Source organism: Garra rufa, unplaced genomic scaffold (genome assembly GCF_049309525.1).
Source record: "Garra rufa unplaced genomic scaffold, GarRuf1.0 hap1_unplaced_001, whole genome shotgun sequence".
In the NCBI taxonomy this organism is placed as follows: domain Eukaryota; kingdom Metazoa; phylum Chordata; class Actinopteri; order Cypriniformes; family Cyprinidae; genus Garra; species Garra rufa.
This window is the reverse complement of record NW_027394276.1, coordinates 20250152-20268226: the sequence shown is the minus strand read 5'-3', so window position 1 is coordinate 20268226 and position 18075 is coordinate 20250152. Positions and strand designations below refer to the sequence as shown.

Sequence of the window (18075 nt, the reverse complement as noted above, 5' to 3'; positions counted from 1 at the left end):
GGCCGTAATCGGAGGTTACTACTAACGTTCGATTGTGTCTCATAGGGAGTTTGACGCAGGGCCTCAGTGGAAAACAGGCCCTCGGCGGCTGAAACAAAAGACGAAGAAGGCATCCACATGCACATGATTCAGGAGTGTTAAACAAAGAAACCACGCAAGATGACGAGGTGGTCCAGCGGTTAAGGCGGTGGAAGGCTAATACATTGTGCTCGACATGCACTGGAAGCTTTAGCGCCACTGAGAGCCCACCGGACCAGACAGGCCCAACCTGTTTACGATGGGTAACGGTGAGCTGTAATTGCGCTGCAGTTTAATGATACCCGTCTTGAGGACATATTTACAAAACAACAAGCCTTCTGGCTCTGGCGCTCAATCATCAGCAGACACCTTTTCAACGAGAAGCAAAACCTAAACGAAACAAGACTACTTTTTCTCAACAATACTCTAAGCCTCCAGAGAGGCTAGCAAAAATTGCCAAAGCTGACTGTATTTCAAGTCATCCTGGCGGGGTATTGGGTAAAGTTTTCAACCAGCAATGATCGCGCCTCGGATAAACCTCACAGGCTACAATATTGCCTCTGCGAAAGAATGCCGGCGACGGTCGTGACCTTTTCAGGCACCTACGTGGATGTGAACCGACAAGGTGGTAGCAAGCTTTAAACTGCCGCACAAACAGTCTCCTGGCACGGGTTGCTGCACCGTGTTTCTACGGAACAGATTAGAGGTGTGTAAAAGACGGCTCATTCACTATTCCCTCTGTGCTCAAAACAGCCTGCTGAAAGCACAGCAGCAGCTGAAAAGGTCCGCAGCATGGCCTCTCTCAGTCAGCAAGGGGGCGGGGAGGCCGAGTGGTTAAGGCGATGGACTGCTAATCCCATCCTTGTCGTTCGGTTCCTTTAGCACTGGACCTTAATCTAGGTCCTGGGGACCCCATGCTGAACTTTTTGTGTGTCCTCCTTATCTAACACACTCAGTTCAGTTCTTTGAGTTCTCTACTAATGAGCTGATGATCTGAATCGGGAGTGCTAAATAAAAGACGCCACGTAATATGACGAGGTGGCCGAGTGGTTAAGGCGATGGACTGCTAATCCATTGTGCTCTGCACGCGTGGGTTCGAATCCCATCCTCGTCGTTCGGTACATTTAGCAGTGATCCTCGGTCCTGGGGACCCCACTCTGCAATTTTTGTGTGTCTTCCCTATCTGACACACTCAGTTCAGTTCACCGAGCGCTCTACTAATGAGCTGGTGGTCTGAATCGGGAGTGTTAAACAAAAGGACCGCGCAAAACGAAAGGTGGTCGAGTGGTTAAGGCGATGCAAGGCTAGTCCGTTGTGCTCGGCACGCCTTGGTTTGTGTGGGTTCGAATCCCATCCTCTTCATTTGATGCTTTAGCACCACTGAGAGCCCACCGGAACAGACAGGCCCAACCTGTTTACGATGGGTAGCGGCGAGCTGTGACTGTGCTGTAGTTTATTGATAACTGCCGCAAAGTCTTGAGAACATATTGACAAAACAACAAGTCTTCTGGCTCCGGCACGCTATGATCGGTGGACACCTCTTTGACGAGGACCAACAACCAGCCACGCCAATAAAAGGAAACAAAACGAAGCAAGACTATCTTTCTCAACAAGCCTCCAGAGAGACTGGCAAAAATTGCCGATGCTGACTGTATTTCAAGTCATCCCGGTGGGGTATTGGGTATTGACTTTGTGGCAACATGGAACTTTTGCATCTACATTAATATTAGTCTGTTTCTTCTTATTCTGAGGTCACCGTAGCCACCAGATCCATTCTGTATTCCGATCTGATGGTCACTACAGTCCCCCGGTTCCAGTCCGTACCAAGAGCAGATAGTGGATCAGCACCTTCAGCCGAATGTCAGCGGAAACTATGTCAACTAGATGAGCCCCAGAGACAGATCATCAGTAAAGAAGGCATCCACATGCCACAGCAAACTACTCGAGCTGGTGAAAATGTTCACCAAACACCCGCCGCTGAATTCTTTTAAAACAAGCCAGCTTATTGAAGGTGCACAAGATAAACGCCCTGAGAAAGCTGTGCCTCGCAACCCTAAGAATGGCATAGGCGTTAGTGGACACCTGACGCGCGTGCAAAACTCCGGCATTTCACACGACCCTGGGTGGGCTCGAACCACCAACCTTTCGGTTAACAGCCGAACGCGCTAAACGATTGCGCCACAGAGACAGCCGCTGTTGCTTGCTGCCGCCGGATCACCGGTGTAAAAGCAAGGGTTAGGGTTAGTGATAGGGATTAAAATCGCTCGCACTAACAGCGACATCTGTTTTGAAAGATGTTTCCGGAGCTCGCAAAATCCACTCAGCCTGCGCGGCGAATGGGCACGCTGGAGCCCGCCAGCCACCCTTTTGGGAAGAAAGAGAGTCAACAGAGCCGCCCAACGTGGGGCTCGAACCCACGACCCTGAGATTAAGAGTCTCATGCTCTACCGACTGAGCTAGCCGGGCTGGTCGTGGGCTTCTTCACCGGGTCGGACCCAGTTTTCATCGGCCCCCAAATTACACAGGCGAAACGGAGGCTCTCGCGTTGTGCGAGACTGTCGAGCCCTCCCCGTGGGTAGGGCTTAGAGCAGGCTTAGAGTTTTCTTCTGTCGGTTTTGACCCAATCTATTTTTGGGAAGCGCAGTTTGACCCAGCAGTGCGGGCCAACAACACGTTCTGTTTTGCCGCGTGAAGGCGGGTCAATGCTTTGGACAGCGTATGGTTGAGATGTGATTTTCCACCAATTTGGGGCACCTTTCTTAAGGAAATCAAGGATGATTTGATGGGAAATGGCAAACTGCTGTAGCGTTTGGCTAACAAGCCAAAGCTACAAAGGATGTACCGGTGCCCCGTCGTCCGAGCAGAATCCACATTCGGCCGTAATCGGAGGTTACTACTAACGTTCGATTGTGTCTCATAGGGAGTTTGACGCAGGGCCTCAGTGGAAAACAGGCCCTCGGCGGCTGAAACAAAAGACGAAGAAGGCATCCACATGCACATGATTCAGGAGTGTTAAACAAAGAAACCACGCAAGATGACGAGGTGGTCCAGCGGTTAAGGCGGTGGAAGGCTAATACATTGTGCTCGACATGCACTGGAAGCTTTAGCGCCACTGAGAGCCCACCGGACCAGACAGGCCCAACCTGTTTACGATGGGTAACGGTGAGCTGTAATTGCGCTGCAGTTTAATGATACCCGTCTTGAGGACATATTTACAAAACAACAAGCCTTCTGGCTCTGGCGCTCAATCATCAGCAGACACCTTTTCAACGAGAAGCAAAACCTAAACGAAACAAGACTACTTTTTCTCAACAATACTCTAAGCCTCCAGAGAGGCTAGCAAAAATTGCCAAAGCTGACTGTATTTCAAGTCATCCTGGCGGGGTATTGGGTAAAGTTTTCAACCAGCAATGATCGCGCCTCGGATAAACCTCACAGGCTACAATATTGCCTCTGCGAAACAATGCCGGCGACGGTCGTGACCTTTTCAGGCACCTACGTGGATGTGAACCGACAAGGTGGTAGCAAGCTTTAAACTGCCGCACAAACAGTCTCCTGGCACGGGTTGCTGCACCGTGTTTCTACGGAACAGATTAGAGGTGTGTAAAAGACGGCTCATTCACTATTCCCTCTGTGCTCAAAACAGCCTGCTGAAAGCACAGCAGCAGCTGAAAAGGTCCGCAGCATGGCCTCTCTCAGTCAGCAAGGGGGCGGGGAGGCCGAGTGGTTAAGGCGATGGACTGCTAATCCCATCCTTGTCGTTCGGTTCCTTTAGCACTGGACCTTAATCTAGGTCCTGGGGACCCCATGCTGAACTTTTTGTGTGTCCTCCTTATCTAACACACTCAGTTCAGTTCTTTGAGTTCTCTACTAATGAGCTGATGATCTGAATCGGGAGTGCTAAATAAAAGACGCCACGTAATATGACGAGGTGGCCGAGTGGTTAAGGCGATGGACTGCTAATCCATTGTGCTCTGCACGCGTGGGTTCGAATCCCATCCTCGTCGTTCGGTACATTTAGCAGTGATCCTCGGTCCTGGGGACCCCACTCTGCAATTTTTGTGTGTCTTCCCTATCTGACACACTCAGTTCAGTTCACCGAGCGCTCTACTAATGAGCTGGTGGTCTGAATCGGGAGTGTTAAACAAAAGGACCGCGCAAAACGAAAGGTGGTCGAGTGGTTAAGGCGATGCAAGGCTAGTCCGTTGTGCTCGGCACGCCTTGGTTTGTGTGGGTTCGAATCCCATCCTCTTCATTTGATGCTTTAGCACCACTGAGAGCCCACCGGAACAGACAGGCCCAACCTGTTTACGATGGGTAGCGGCGAGCTGTGACTGTGCTGTAGTTTATTGATAACTGCCGCAAAGTCTTGAGAACATATTGACAAAACAACAAGTCTTCTGGCTCCGGCACGCTATGATCGGTGGACACCTCTTTGACGAGGACCAACAACCAGCCACGCCAATAAAAGGAAACAAAACGAAGCAAGACTATCTTTCTCAACAAGCCTCCAGAGAGACTGGCAAAAATTGCCGATGCTGACTGTATTTCAAGTCATCCCGGTGGGGTATTGGGTATTGACTTTGTGGCAACATGGAACTTTTGCATCTACATTAATATTAGTCTGTTTCTTCTTATTCTGAGGTCACCGTAGCCACCAGATCCATTCTGTATTCCGATCTGATGGTCACTACAGTCCCCCGGTTCCAGTCCGTACCAAGAGCAGATAGTGGATCAGCACCTTCAGCCGAATGTCAGCGGAAACTATGTCAACTAGATGAGCCCCAGAGACAGATCATCAGTAAAGAAGGCATCCACATGCCACAGCAAACTACTCGAGCTGGTGAAAATGTTCACCAAACACCCGCCGCTGAATTCTTTTAAAACAAGCCAGCTTATTGAAGGTGCACAAGATAAACGCCCTGAGAAAGCTGTGCCTCGCAACCCTAAGAATGGCATAGGCGTTAGTGGACACCTGACGCGCGTGCAAAACTCCGGCATTTCACACGACCCTGGGTGGGCTCGAACCACCAACCTTTCGGTTAACAGCCGAACGCGCTAAACGATTGCGCCACAGAGACAGCCGCTGTTGCTTGCTGCCGCCGGATCACCGGTGTAAAAGCAAGGGTTAGGGTTAGTGATAGGGATTAAAATCGCTCGCACTAACAGCGACATCTGTTTTGAAAGATGTTTCCGGAGCTCGCAAAATCCACTCAGCCTGCGCGGCGAATGGGCACGCTGGAGCCCGCCAGCCACCCTTTTGGGAAGAAAGAGAGTCAACAGAGCCGCCCAACGTGGGGCTCGAACCCACGACCCTGAGATTAAGAGTCTCATGCTCTACCGACTGAGCTAGCCGGGCTGGTCGTGGGCTTCTTCACCGGGTCGGACCCAGTTTTCATCGGCCCCCAAATTACACAGGCGAAACGGAGGCTCTCGCGTTGTGCGAGACTGTCGAGCCCTCCCCGTGGGTAGGGCTTAGAGCAGGCTTAGAGTTTTCTTCTGTCGGTTTTGACCCAATCTATTTTTGGGAAGCGCAGTTTGACCCAGCAGTGCGGGCCAACAACACGTTCTGTTTTGCCGCGTGAAGGCGGGTCAATGCTTTGGACAGCGTATGGTTGAGATGTGATTTTCCACCAATTTGGGGCACCTTTCTTAAGGAAATCAAGGATGATTTGATGGGAAATGGCAAACTGCTGTAGCGTTTGGCTAACAAGCCAAAGCTACAAAGGATGTACCGGTGCCCCGTCGTCCGAGCAGAATCCACATTCGGCCGTAATCGGAGGTTACTACTAACGTTCGATTGTGTCTCATAGGGAGTTTGACGCAGGGCCTCAGTGGAAAACAGGCCCTCGGCGGCTGAAACAAAAGACGAAGAAGGCATCCACATGCACATGATTCAGGAGTGTTAAACAAAGAAACCACGCAAGATGACGAGGTGGTCCAGCGGTTAAGGCGGTGGAAGGCTAATACATTGTGCTCGACATGCACTGGAAGCTTTAGCGCCACTGAGAGCCCACCGGACCAGACAGGCCCAACCTGTTTACGATGGGTAACGGTGAGCTGTAATTGCGCTGCAGTTTAATGATACCCGTCTTGAGGACATATTTACAAAACAACAAGCCTTCTGGCTCTGGCGCTCAATCATCAGCAGACACCTTTTCAACGAGAAGCAAAACCTAAACGAAACAAGACTACTTTTTCTCAACAATACTCTAAGCCTCCAGAGAGGCTAGCAAAAATTGCCAAAGCTGACTGTATTTCAAGTCATCCTGGCGGGGTATTGGGTAAAGTTTTCAACCAGCAATGATCGCGCCTCGGATAAACCTCACAGGCTACAATATTGCCTCTGCGAAAGAATGCCGGCGACGGTCGTGACCTTTTCAGGCACCTACGTGGATGTGAACCGACAAGGTGGTAGCAAGCTTTAAACTGCCGCACAAACAGTCTCCTGGCACGGGTTGCTGCACCGTGTTTCTACGGAACAGATTAGAGGTGTGTAAAAGACGGCTCATTCACTATTCCCTCTGTGCTCAAAACAGCCTGCTGAAAGCACAGCAGCAGCTGAAAAGGTCCGCAGCATGGCCTCTCTCAGTCAGCAAGGGGGCGGGGAGGCCGAGTGGTTAAGGCGATGGACTGCTAATCCCATCCTTGTCGTTCGGTTCCTTTAGCACTGGACCTTAACCCTCTGGGGACTGAGGGTGTTTTTGGGCCCTGAAGAAGTTTTGACATGCCCTGACATTTGTGCTTTTTTCAGTATCTTAAAAACATATGAATGGCCCAAATCTGATTATATTGTAATCAGCACAATTTGGGCTACAATAATATGTAAGCAACATGAATGTACATGTTTGTGTTTTTGAGAAAACAACGTTTATGCGTGCTTAGTGAAAAACAAAATTTTTGAAGTCACTGAAATAAAGTCATGAAACACATACAGAATATTTGTTCACAAGACTTTGAGAACTGGATGTGTTAGGCTAGAGTTTTTTCTATCAAATGATGTGAAAATCATCTCGTTCACTTGTTTACACAAAACAGTATATTGATTTAAATTTTTGAAGACACTTTTTGCTTAGAATGGCTGTATGCGAAGAAGGCGTGAATGATCATGAATAATGCTGTGATTCACACCTGAGAAGACAAAGACCTGCATAATGAGCCGCATAATTAGTTATTCAGTCAGATGACTGAGAGGAACAAAGGAATGAATGAAGGAGGAATATAAGGACAAAATATGTTTGTAGCTTATTTTGAATAGATTTATTTATCAAGAAAAATAACTTGAGATTCACTTGTGGACTTCTTTAACATCTGAAGATGGTACAGTGCTCTCAGGAAAACAGTTTGAGGAGACTCAAGTAAATGTCAGCAGGATTCATGTGTTGTGCAGGTTTCCAATCACTAAAAACAACAAAACAAAACATCTGTGAGCATGTTAATATCAGCAGCATCATACTATTTATTTATATATATATTATGATTTTGTAGTCATAGACCCACGCATTTTGTACAAACGTAAAAAGGACATTTTATATCTGAGAAACTAATAAAAAAAATTGTATCGTGTTAAACATCCATTCGAGAACACAGTATTAATACATATTGTCAAAACATAGACTAAGTGTAAACCCTCATATTACATCCTACTGTTGTAAGATACATTAATAACTAAATAAATAATTATGATCTTATAGTCAAACATAAGCATGCTTTGTGTGTATTATAGAATACTAAGAAACTAGGCTATATTATAACTGTTAAGCTTAAATGTGAACACTATAACCTTTATATTGCATCATTCTTTATTGAACAGACTATTAAAAACATACTGGCATCATGAGTCATTTAGATGCAGTGAAATGAAACGTACTTTATAATGTTTCACTTGCTGTAGTCAGGAATTATAGTTGGCAATAAGTCTTAACTGGTCAAATGTTTGCACATTCTGTCACAGTAATAACTAACAAGTAGGCTAATAAGAGAAAAAAAAAACTTACTCATGTCTTCTGAAGTACGTTTTATTCCTGACAGAGTCTTCTTCCAGAAATGACTAACTTGAACGAAGTTTCTCCTTTGTTTACCGTGATGTGGGCGTCTACTTTTGGCGCGGCGCCCTCACGTGGACGATTTGAATATGAATAGGGAACAGCTCGTGGGCGTGATCTAATTATAAAATCATGAAGCAGACCGGAGAGAATGGACATCGTCTTGGTTTCATATTGATTATTTTATCACAGGATATTTGTTTTCGGCAAAACTTACTTCGTTTAAAAGTATACATATCAAGCTTTGTCTAGACATATTGGTCATGTCTCTGTGTTGTATATTGGCTGAGTTATAGTATATTTTACTGACGCGTTTCTGAATGAAGATCACGGAGATCAACGCGGTAGACAGCACACCCTTTTTGTTTTCTTTATTTTGCAAAATCACAATGTTTTTTTTTATTTTGTGAGTATATACAAATAAAAGTAGACCCTTTACAGATTCGATTAATGTACTGCTTTTATCTGTACAATCAGAAATGACAAAGTAATTAAAGTTCCTTTTGGGAAACTGCCTCAAAACGCCCCAGGGCGTTTTTCGTCCCCAGGGGGTTAATCTAGGTCCTGGGGACCCCATGCTGAACTTTTTGTGTGTCCTCCTTATCTAACACACTCAGTTCAGTTCTTTGAGTTCTCTACTAATGAGCTGATGATCTGAATCGGGAGTGCTAAATAAAAGACGCCACGTAATATGACGAGGTGGCCGAGTGGTTAAGGCGATGGACTGCTAATCCATTGTGCTCTGCACGCGTGGGTTCGAATCCCATCCTCGTCGTTCGGTACATTTAGCAGTGATCCTCGGTCCTGGGGACCCCACTCTGCAATTTTTGTGTGTCTTCCCTATCTGACACACTCAGTTCAGTTCACCGAGCGCTCTACTAATGAGCTGGTGGTCTGAATCGGGAGTGTTAAACAAAAGGACCGCGCAAAACGAAAGGTGGTCGAGTGGTTAAGGCGATGCAAGGCTAGTCCGTTGTGCTCGGCACGCCTTGGTTTGTGTGGGTTCGAATCCCATCCTCTTCATTTGATGCTTTAGCACCACTGAGAGCCCACCGGAACAGACAGGCCCAACCTGTTTACGATGGGTAGCGGCGAGCTGTGACTGTGCTGTAGTTTATTGATAACTGCCGCAAAGTCTTGAGAACATATTGACAAAACAACAAGTCTTCTGGCTCCGGCACGCTATGATCGGTGGACACCTCTTTGACGAGGACCAACAACCAGCCACGCCAATAAAAGGAAACAAAACGAAGCAAGACTATCTTTCTCAACAAGCCTCCAGAGAGACTGGCAAAAATTGCCGATGCTGACTGTATTTCAAGTCATCCCGGTGGGGTATTGGGTATTGACTTTGTGGCAACATGGAACTTTTGCATCTACATTAATATTAGTCTGTTTCTTCTTATTCTGAGGTCACCGTAGCCACCAGATCCATTCTGTATTCCGATCTGATGGTCACTACAGTCCCCCGGTTCCAGTCCGTACCAAGAGCAGATAGTGGATCAGCACCTTCAGCCGAATGTCAGCGGAAACTATGTCAACTAGATGAGCCCCAGAGACAGATCATCAGTAAAGAAGGCATCCACATGCCACAGCAAACTACTCGAGCTGGTGAAAATGTTCACCAAACACCCGCCGCTGAATTCTTTTAAAACAAGCCAGCTTATTGAAGGTGCACAAGATAAACGCCCTGAGAAAGCTGTGCCTCGCAACCCTAAGAATGGCATAGGCGTTAGTGGACACCTGACGCGCGTGCAAAACTCCGGCATTTCACACGACCCTGGGTGGGCTCGAACCACCAACCTTTCGGTTAACAGCCGAACGCGCTAAACGATTGCGCCACAGAGACAGCCGCTGTTGCTTGCTGCCGCCGGATCACCGGTGTAAAAGCAAGGGTTAGGGTTAGTGATAGGGATTAAAATCGCTCGCACTAACAGCGACATCTGTTTTGAAAGATGTTTCCGGAGCTCGCAAAATCCACTCAGCCTGCGCGGCGAATGGGCACGCTGGAGCCCGCCAGCCACCCTTTTGGGAAGAAAGAGAGTCAACAGAGCCGCCCAACGTGGGGCTCGAACCCACGACCCTGAGATTAAGAGTCTCATGCTCTACCGACTGAGCTAGCCGGGCTGGTCGTGGGCTTCTTCACCGGGTCGGACCCAGTTTTCATCGGCCCCCAAATTACACAGGCGAAACGGAGGCTCTCGCGTTGTGCGAGACTGTCGAGCCCTCCCCGTGGGTAGGGCTTAGAGCAGGCTTAGAGTTTTCTTCTGTCGGTTTTGACCCAATCTATTTTTGGGAAGCGCAGTTTGACCCAGCAGTGCGGGCCAACAACACGTTCTGTTTTGCCGCGTGAAGGCGGGTCAATGCTTTGGACAGCGTATGGTTGAGATGTGATTTTCCACCAATTTGGGGCACCTTTCTTAAGGAAATCAAGGATGATTTGATGGGAAATGGCAAACTGCTGTAGCGTTTGGCTAACAAGCCAAAGCTACAAAGGATGTACCGGTGCCCCGTCGTCCGAGCAGAATCCACATTCGGCCGTAATCGGAGGTTACTACTAACGTTCGATTGTGTCTCATAGGGAGTTTGACGCAGGGCCTCAGTGGAAAACAGGCCCTCGGCGGCTGAAACAAAAGACGAAGAAGGCATCCACATGCACATGATTCAGGAGTGTTAAACAAAGAAACCACGCAAGATGACGAGGTGGTCCAGCGGTTAAGGCGGTGGAAGGCTAATACATTGTGCTCGACATGCACTGGAAGCTTTAGCGCCACTGAGAGCCCACCGGACCAGACAGGCCCAACCTGTTTACGATGGGTAACGGTGAGCTGTAATTGCGCTGCAGTTTAATGATACCCGTCTTGAGGACATATTTACAAAACAACAAGCCTTCTGGCTCTGGCGCTCAATCATCAGCAGACACCTTTTCAACGAGAAGCAAAACCTAAACGAAACAAGACTACTTTTTCTCAACAATACTCTAAGCCTCCAGAGAGGCTAGCAAAAATTGCCAAAGCTGACTGTATTTCAAGTCATCCTGGCGGGGTATTGGGTAAAGTTTTCAACCAGCAATGATCGCGCCTCGGATAAACCTCACAGGCTACAATATTGCCTCTGCGAAAGAATGCCGGCGACGGTCGTGACCTTTTCAGGCACCTACGTGGATGTGAACCGACAAGGTGGTAGCAAGCTTTAAACTGCCGCACAAACAGTCTCCTGGCACGGGTTGCTGCACCGTGTTTCTACGGAACAGATTAGAGGTGTGTAAAAGACGGCTCATTCACTATTCCCTCTGTGCTCAAAACAGCCTGCTGAAAGCACAGCAGCAGCTGAAAAGGTCCGCAGCATGGCCTCTCTCAGTCAGCAAGGGGGCGGGGAGGCCGAGTGGTTAAGGCGATGGACTGCTAATCCCATCCTTGTCGTTCGGTTCCTTTAGCACTGGACCTTAATCTAGGTCCTGGGGACCCCATGCTGAACTTTTTGTGTGTCCTCCTTATCTAACACACTCAGTTCAGTTCTTTGAGTTCTCTACTAATGAGCTGATGATCTGAATCGGGAGTGCTAAATAAAAGACGCCACGTAATATGACGAGGTGGCCGAGTGGTTAAGGCGATGGACTGCTAATCCATTGTGCTCTGCACGCGTGGGTTCGAATCCCATCCTCGTCGTTCGGTACATTTAGCAGTGATCCTCGGTCCTGGGGACCCCACTCTGCAATTTTTGTGTGTCTTCCCTATCTGACACACTCAGTTCAGTTCACCGAGCGCTCTACTAATGAGCTGGTGGTCTGAATCGGGAGTGTTAAACAAAAGGACCGCGCAAAACGAAAGGTGGTCGAGTGGTTAAGGCGATGCAAGGCTAGTCCGTTGTGCTCGGCACGCCTTGGTTTGTGTGGGTTCGAATCCCATCCTCTTCATTTGATGCTTTAGCACCACTGAGAGCCCACCGGAACAGACAGGCCCAACCTGTTTACGATGGGTAGCGGCGAGCTGTGACTGTGCTGTAGTTTATTGATAACTGCCGCAAAGTCTTGAGAACATATTGACAAAACAACAAGTCTTCTGGCTCCGGCACGCTATGATCGGTGGACACCTCTTTGACGAGGACCAACAACCAGCCACGCCAATAAAAGGAAACAAAACGAAGCAAGACTATCTTTCTCAACAAGCCTCCAGAGAGACTGGCAAAAATTGCCGATGCTGACTGTATTTCAAGTCATCCCGGTGGGGTATTGGGTATTGACTTTGTGGCAACATGGAACTTTTGCATCTACATTAATATTAGTCTGTTTCTTCTTATTCTGAGGTCACCGTAGCCACCAGATCCATTCTGTATTCCGATCTGATGGTCACTACAGTCCCCCGGTTCCAGTCCGTACCAAGAGCAGATAGTGGATCAGCACCTTCAGCCGAATGTCAGCGGAAACTATGTCAACTAGATGAGCCCCAGAGACAGATCATCAGTAAAGAAGGCATCCACATGCCACAGCAAACTACTCGAGCTGGTGAAAATGTTCACCAAACACCCGCCGCTGAATTCTTTTAAAACAAGCCAGCTTATTGAAGGTGCACAAGATAAACGCCCTGAGAAAGCTGTGCCTCGCAACCCTAAGAATGGCATAGGCGTTAGTGGACACCTGACGCGCATGCAAAACTCCGGCATTTCACACGACCCTGGGTGGGCTCGAACCACCAACCTTTCGGTTAACAGCCGAACGCGCTAAACGATTGCGCCACAGAGACAGCCGCTGTTGCTTGCTGCTGCCGGATCACCGGTGTAAAAGCAAGGGTTAGGGTTAGTGATAGGGATTAAAATCGCTCGCACTAACAGCGACATCTGTTTTGAAAGATGTTTCCGGAGCTCGCAAAATCCACTCAGCCTGCGCGGCGAATGGGCACGCTGGAGCCCGCCAGCCACCCTTTTGGGAAGAAAGAGAGTCAACAGAGCCGCCCAACGTGGGGCTCGAACCCACGACCCTGAGATTAAGAGTCTCATGCTCTACCGACTGAGCTAGCCGGGCTGGTCGTGGGCTTCTTCACCGGGTCGGACCCAGTTTTCATCGGCCCCCAAATTACACAGGCGAAACGGAGGCTCTCGCGTTGTGCGAGACTGTCGAGCCCTCCCCGTGGGTAGGGCTTAGAGCAGGCTTAGAGTTTTCTTCTGTCGGTTTTGACCCAATCTATTTTTGGGAAGCGCAGTTTGACCCAGCAGTGCGGGCCAACAACACGTTCTGTTTTGCCGCGTGAAGGCGGGTCAATGCTTTGGACAGCGTATGGTTGAGATGTGATTTTCCACCAATTTGGGGCACCTTTCTTAAGGAAATCAAGGATGATTTGATGGGAAATGGCAAACTGCTGTAGCGTTTGGCTAACAAGCCAAAGCTACAAAGGATGTACCGGTGCCCCGTCGTCCGAGCAGAATCCACATTCGGCCGTAATCGGAGGTTACTACTAACGTTCGATTGTGTCTCATAGGGAGTTTGACGCAGGGCCTCAGTGGAAAACAGGCCCTCGGCGGCTGAAACAAAAGACGAAGAAGGCATCCACATGCACATGATTCAGGAGTGTTAAACAAAGAAACCACGCAAGATGACGAGGTGGTCCAGCGGTTAAGGCGGTGGAAGGCTAATACATTGTGCTCGACATGCACTGGAAGCTTTAGCGCCACTGAGAGCCCACCGGACCAGACAGGCCCAACCTGTTTACGATGGGTAACGGTGAGCTGTAATTGCGCTGCAGTTTAATGATACCCGTCTTGAGGACATATTTACAAAACAACAAGCCTTCTGGCTCTGGCGCTCAATCATCAGCAGACACCTTTTCAACGAGAAGCAAAACCTAAACGAAACAAGACTACTTTTTCTCAACAATACTCTAAGCCTCCAGAGAGGCTAGCAAAAATTGCCAAAGCTGACTGTATTTCAAGTCATCCTGGCGGGGTATTGGGTAAAGTTTTCAACCAGCAATGATCGCGCCTCGGATAAACCTCACAGGCTACAATATTGCCTCTGCGAAACAATGCCGGCGACGGTCGTGACCTTTTCAGGCACCTACGTGGATGTGAACCGACAAGGTGGTAGCAAGCTTTAAACTGCCGCACAAACAGTCTCCTGGCACGGGTTGCTGCACCGTGTTTCTACGGAACAGATTAGAGGTGTGTAAAAGACGGCTCATTCACTATTCCCTCTGTGCTCAAAACAGCCTGCTGAAAGCACAGCAGCAGCTGAAAAGGTCCGCAGCATGGCCTCTCTCAGTCAGCAAGGGGGAGGGGAGGCCGAGTGGTTAAGGCGATGGACTGCTAATCCCATCCTTGTCGTTCGGTTCCTTTAGCACTGGACCTTAATCTAGGTCCTGGGGACCCCATGCTGAACTTTTTGTGTGTCCTCCTTATCTAACACACTCAGTTCAGTTCTTTGAGTTCTCTACTAATGAGCTGATGATCTGAATCGGGAGTGCTAAATAAAAGACGCCACGTAATATGACGAGGTGGCCGAGTGGTTAAGGCGATGGACTGCTAATCCATTGTGCTCTGCACGCGTGGGTTCGAATCCCATCCTCGTCGTTCGGTACATTTAGCAGTGATCCTCGGTCCTGGGGACCCCACTCTGCAATTTTTGTGTGTCTTCCCTATCTGACACACTCAGTTCAGTTCACCGAGCGCTCTACTAATGAGCTGGTGGTCTGAATCGGGAGTGTTAAACAAAAGGACCGCGCAAAACGAAAGGTGGTCGAGTGGTTAAGGCGATGCAAGGCTAGTCCGTTGTGCTCGGCACGCCTTGGTTTGTGTGGGTTCGAATCCCATCCTCTTCATTTGATGCTTTAGCACCACTGAGAGCCCACCGGAACAGACAGGCCCAACCTGTTTACGATGGGTAGCGGCGAGCTGTGACTGTGCTGTAGTTTATTGATAACTGCCGCAAAGTCTTGAGAACATATTGACAAAACAACAAGTCTTCTGGCTCCGGCACGCTATGATCGGTGGACACCTCTTTGACGAGGACCAACAACCAGCCACGCCAATAAAAGGAAACAAAACGAAGCAAGACTATCTTTCTCAACAAGCCTCCAGAGAGACTGGCAAAAATTGCCGATGCTGACTGTATTTCAAGTCATCCCGGTGGGGTATTGGGTATTGACTTTGTGGCAACATGGAACTTTTGCATCTACATTAATATTAGTCTGTTTCTTCTTATTCTGAGGTCACCGTAGCCACCAGATCCATTCTGTATTCCGATCTGATGGTCACTACAGTCCCCCGGTTCCAGTCCGTACCAAGAGCAGATAGTGGATCAGCACCTTCAGCCGAATGTCAGCGGAAACTATGTCAACTAGATGAGCCCCAGAGACAGATCATCAGTAAAGAAGGCATCCACATGCCACAGCAAACTACTCGAGCTGGTGAAAATGTTCACCAAACACCCGCCGCTGAATTCTTTTAAAACAAGCCAGCTTATTGAAGGTGCACAAGATAAACGCCCTGAGAAAGCTGTGCCTCGCAACCCTAAGAATGGCATAGGCGTTAGTGGACACCTGACGCGCGTGCAAAACTCCAGCATTTCACACGTCCCTGGGTGGGCTCGAACCACCAACCTTTCGGTTAACAGCCGAACGCGCTAACCGATTGCGCCAAAGCTGGGGAACAATAGTCCGTTAAGGGGGGGGGAGGAAAAGGAAGGAGGGGGAAGAAGGGGGAAAAGAGAAAAAGAAAGAAAAAAGAGAAAAAATGAGGAGAAAAGAAATGAAAGGGAATTTTATCTCTTTGAACTGTTTTTGGAGTGTATATTTACAATAAATTATCTGAAAAAAAAAATGTTTTCTCTGTTTTCCTGTACATTTATATGGGAGTAAGGATGATCACAAGCTTTCCAGTTCATATTAGTGTCTCCATACATTGAAGTGTTTACTGAATGTTTTATTTATCAGTAATTATCACATAAATGATGTCCAAATGAATGAAATTATTTCTGAAGTGACAAAAATAATATTTTATTAGATTTATATTACTGATTATTGATATCTTATTCAAAGTTTTTGGACTTTAAATATATTTCTGCTGTAGTTATGTTCTAAAACTTATAGTACAAAAATAGTAAATTTATTTATTAAATAATCCCCAAATTTATCAACATTTTTAAAAGGGCCTATAACCGTTAAATGATACTATAACAAAGACATACAAAAAGAGTTATTTAATCATGACCAAACTTTTATTTTTCAATCAGTCATAGCCAATTATTCATTATTCTTTTTTTATTTATTTTTTTTACATTTTTATTCTTATAGTTATGTTGCATGTGCAAAAACAGAATAATATCTCTTAATAATACTTTCTATTGTCCATGACAGAGTTCCAGAACAGAAAACAGAACTATACATATAAATAAAACTGTCCAATGTCCATGGCTCTTGTGCATTAACTGCAAGTGAAAAGAAGAGAAAGCACAGAACAATACAAATGAATAAAACTTTAAAATATTAATGACTTCTGTGCATGTTTTGCAAGTGCTAAAGAACAGAAAACAAAACTATACTTTTAAATAAAACTGTCTTAATGTCCATGACACTAGTGCATTCATTGCAAGTGCAAAAGAACAGAAAGCAGAAAACAATACACATAAATAAAACTTTATCCCCTTTCTTTCTTTTCTCTATCAAGCGACAACAATCTGGCCACTGGGCAAGTGGGGCAGCGGTGGTGAATGTATGCCTCTTTACGCTCTCCACCCCTGGAGTGAACCTGTGTCCAGCCTGCTCTGGTGTCTGGCAGCAAACATCACTCTCTTCTTATCGTAATCCAGCAGGTTCTGCCAACTATATTGCTCACCTAAGCAAAGAGAGCATATAATACATGGCAAATGAGAAAACAAAACAAGTGGTAGTGTTAACATATGACAGGTCCAAGTGCTTCAAGACAAGTTAGAAATTTGTGCAAGAATCATGTTATGTTGAAAAGACCAGTGCACGAGCTCCACCTCAAGTCAAGCAGAGTGGCGCAGCGGATGCGTGCTGGGCCCATAACCCAGAGGTCGATGGATCGAAACCATTATCTGCTAAGACTTCTGAGCTTGTATATATGACAGAGCCCCCAAAAAAGAGAAATGTTCAGAGCCTGCTCATGAAAACCTAAAGTCACTTGGTCCTCTCACAATAGTTGTTCATCCAGAAGCTGAACGAGATGAAGAACTAAAAGAAAAAGTAAACAACTTCATGACAGCCCCAGTGGCCTAATGGATAAGGCACTGGCCTCCGAAGCCAGGAATTGTGGGTTCGAGTCCCATCTGGGGTGACTTTCAGCAGAGTGGCGCAGCAAAGGCGTGCTGGGCCCATAACCCAGAAGTCGATGGATCGAAACCATCCTCTGTTAATCTTGTTTCACTTTTATATGTGCTCAGGTGCTGCAAGACAATTTAGAAACGTGTGCCAGAATCAAGTGATGTTGAAAAGACCAGTGTACGGGCTCTACATCAAGGTGAGCAGAGTGGCGCAGCGGAAGGGTGCTGGCCCCATAACCCAGAGGTCGATGGATCGAAACCATCCTCTGCTAAGCTTGTGTCACTTTTATATGTGCTCAGGTGCTGCAAGACAATTTAGAAACGTGTGCCAGAATCAAGTGATGTTGAAAAGACCAGTGTACGGGCTCTACATCAAGGTGAGCAGAGTGGCGCAGCGGAAGGGTGCTGGGCCCATAACCCAGAGGTCGATGGATCGAAACCATCCTCTGCTAAGCTTGTGTCACTTTTATATGAGCCCAGGTGCTGCAAGACAAGTTAGAAATGTGTGCAAGATTCAAGTTATGTTGAAAAGACCAGTGCACAGGCTCTACATCAAGACAAGCAGAGTGGCGCAGCAGAAGCGTGCTGGGCCCATAACCCAGAGGTCGATGGATCGAAAACATCCTCTGCTAAGCTTGTGTCACTTTTATATGTGCCCAGGTGCTGCAAGACAAGTTAGAAATGCGTGCAAGATTCAAGTTATGTTGAAAAGACCAGTGCACAGGCTCTACATCAAGACAA

The 18075-nt window shown here is 47.4% G+C and overlaps 15 non-coding genes across 15 annotated transcripts; 6 read left to right on the top strand and 9 right to left on the bottom strand.

Annotated features, from left to right (window-relative positions):
• Positions 1-449: 449 nt before the first annotated feature.
• LOC141303741 (U4 spliceosomal RNA) lies at positions 450-590 on the bottom strand. Its single transcript, XR_012343709.1, has one exon. It is a non-coding gene; the product is annotated as a U4 spliceosomal RNA (small nuclear RNA).
• A 460-nt stretch (positions 591-1050) lies between these two features.
• trnas-gcu (transfer RNA serine (anticodon GCU)) lies at positions 1051-1132 on the top strand. The gene has a single exon. It is a non-coding gene; the product is annotated as a tRNA-Ser (tRNA).
• A 1279-nt stretch (positions 1133-2411) lies between these two features.
• On the bottom strand, positions 2412-2484 carry trnak-cuu (transfer RNA lysine (anticodon CUU)). The gene has a single exon. It is a non-coding gene; the product is annotated as a tRNA-Lys (tRNA).
• Positions 2485-3342: 858 nt separating this feature from the next.
• LOC141303744 (U4 spliceosomal RNA) lies at positions 3343-3483 on the bottom strand. Its single transcript, XR_012343712.1, has one exon. It is a non-coding gene; the product is annotated as a U4 spliceosomal RNA (small nuclear RNA).
• A 460-nt stretch (positions 3484-3943) lies between these two features.
• Positions 3944-4025, top strand: trnas-gcu (transfer RNA serine (anticodon GCU)). The gene has a single exon. It is a non-coding gene; the product is annotated as a tRNA-Ser (tRNA).
• Positions 4026-5304: 1279 nt separating this feature from the next.
• Positions 5305-5377, bottom strand: trnak-cuu (transfer RNA lysine (anticodon CUU)). The gene has a single exon. It is a non-coding gene; the product is annotated as a tRNA-Lys (tRNA).
• Positions 5378-6235: 858 nt separating this feature from the next.
• Positions 6236-6376, bottom strand: LOC141303740 (U4 spliceosomal RNA). Its single transcript, XR_012343707.1, has one exon. It is a non-coding gene; the product is annotated as a U4 spliceosomal RNA (small nuclear RNA).
• Positions 6377-8756: 2380 nt separating this feature from the next.
• Positions 8757-8838, top strand: trnas-gcu (transfer RNA serine (anticodon GCU)). The gene has a single exon. It is a non-coding gene; the product is annotated as a tRNA-Ser (tRNA).
• Positions 8839-10117: 1279 nt separating this feature from the next.
• On the bottom strand, positions 10118-10190 carry trnak-cuu (transfer RNA lysine (anticodon CUU)). The gene has a single exon. It is a non-coding gene; the product is annotated as a tRNA-Lys (tRNA).
• Positions 10191-11048: 858 nt separating this feature from the next.
• LOC141303739 (U4 spliceosomal RNA) lies at positions 11049-11189 on the bottom strand. Its single transcript, XR_012343706.1, has one exon. It is a non-coding gene; the product is annotated as a U4 spliceosomal RNA (small nuclear RNA).
• A 460-nt stretch (positions 11190-11649) lies between these two features.
• On the top strand, positions 11650-11731 carry trnas-gcu (transfer RNA serine (anticodon GCU)). Its single transcript has one exon. It is a non-coding gene; the product is annotated as a tRNA-Ser (tRNA).
• Positions 11732-13010: 1279 nt separating this feature from the next.
• On the bottom strand, positions 13011-13083 carry trnak-cuu (transfer RNA lysine (anticodon CUU)). Its single transcript has one exon. It is a non-coding gene; the product is annotated as a tRNA-Lys (tRNA).
• An 858-nt stretch (positions 13084-13941) lies between these two features.
• Positions 13942-14082, bottom strand: LOC141303742 (U4 spliceosomal RNA). The gene has a single exon (XR_012343710.1). It is a non-coding gene; the product is annotated as a U4 spliceosomal RNA (small nuclear RNA).
• A 460-nt stretch (positions 14083-14542) lies between these two features.
• On the top strand, positions 14543-14624 carry trnas-gcu (transfer RNA serine (anticodon GCU)). The gene has a single exon. It is a non-coding gene; the product is annotated as a tRNA-Ser (tRNA).
• Positions 14625-17275: 2651 nt separating this feature from the next.
• On the top strand, positions 17276-17348 carry trnar-ccg (transfer RNA arginine (anticodon CCG)). Its single transcript has one exon. It is a non-coding gene; the product is annotated as a tRNA-Arg (tRNA).
• The last annotated feature ends 727 nt before the right edge of the window (positions 17349-18075 follow it).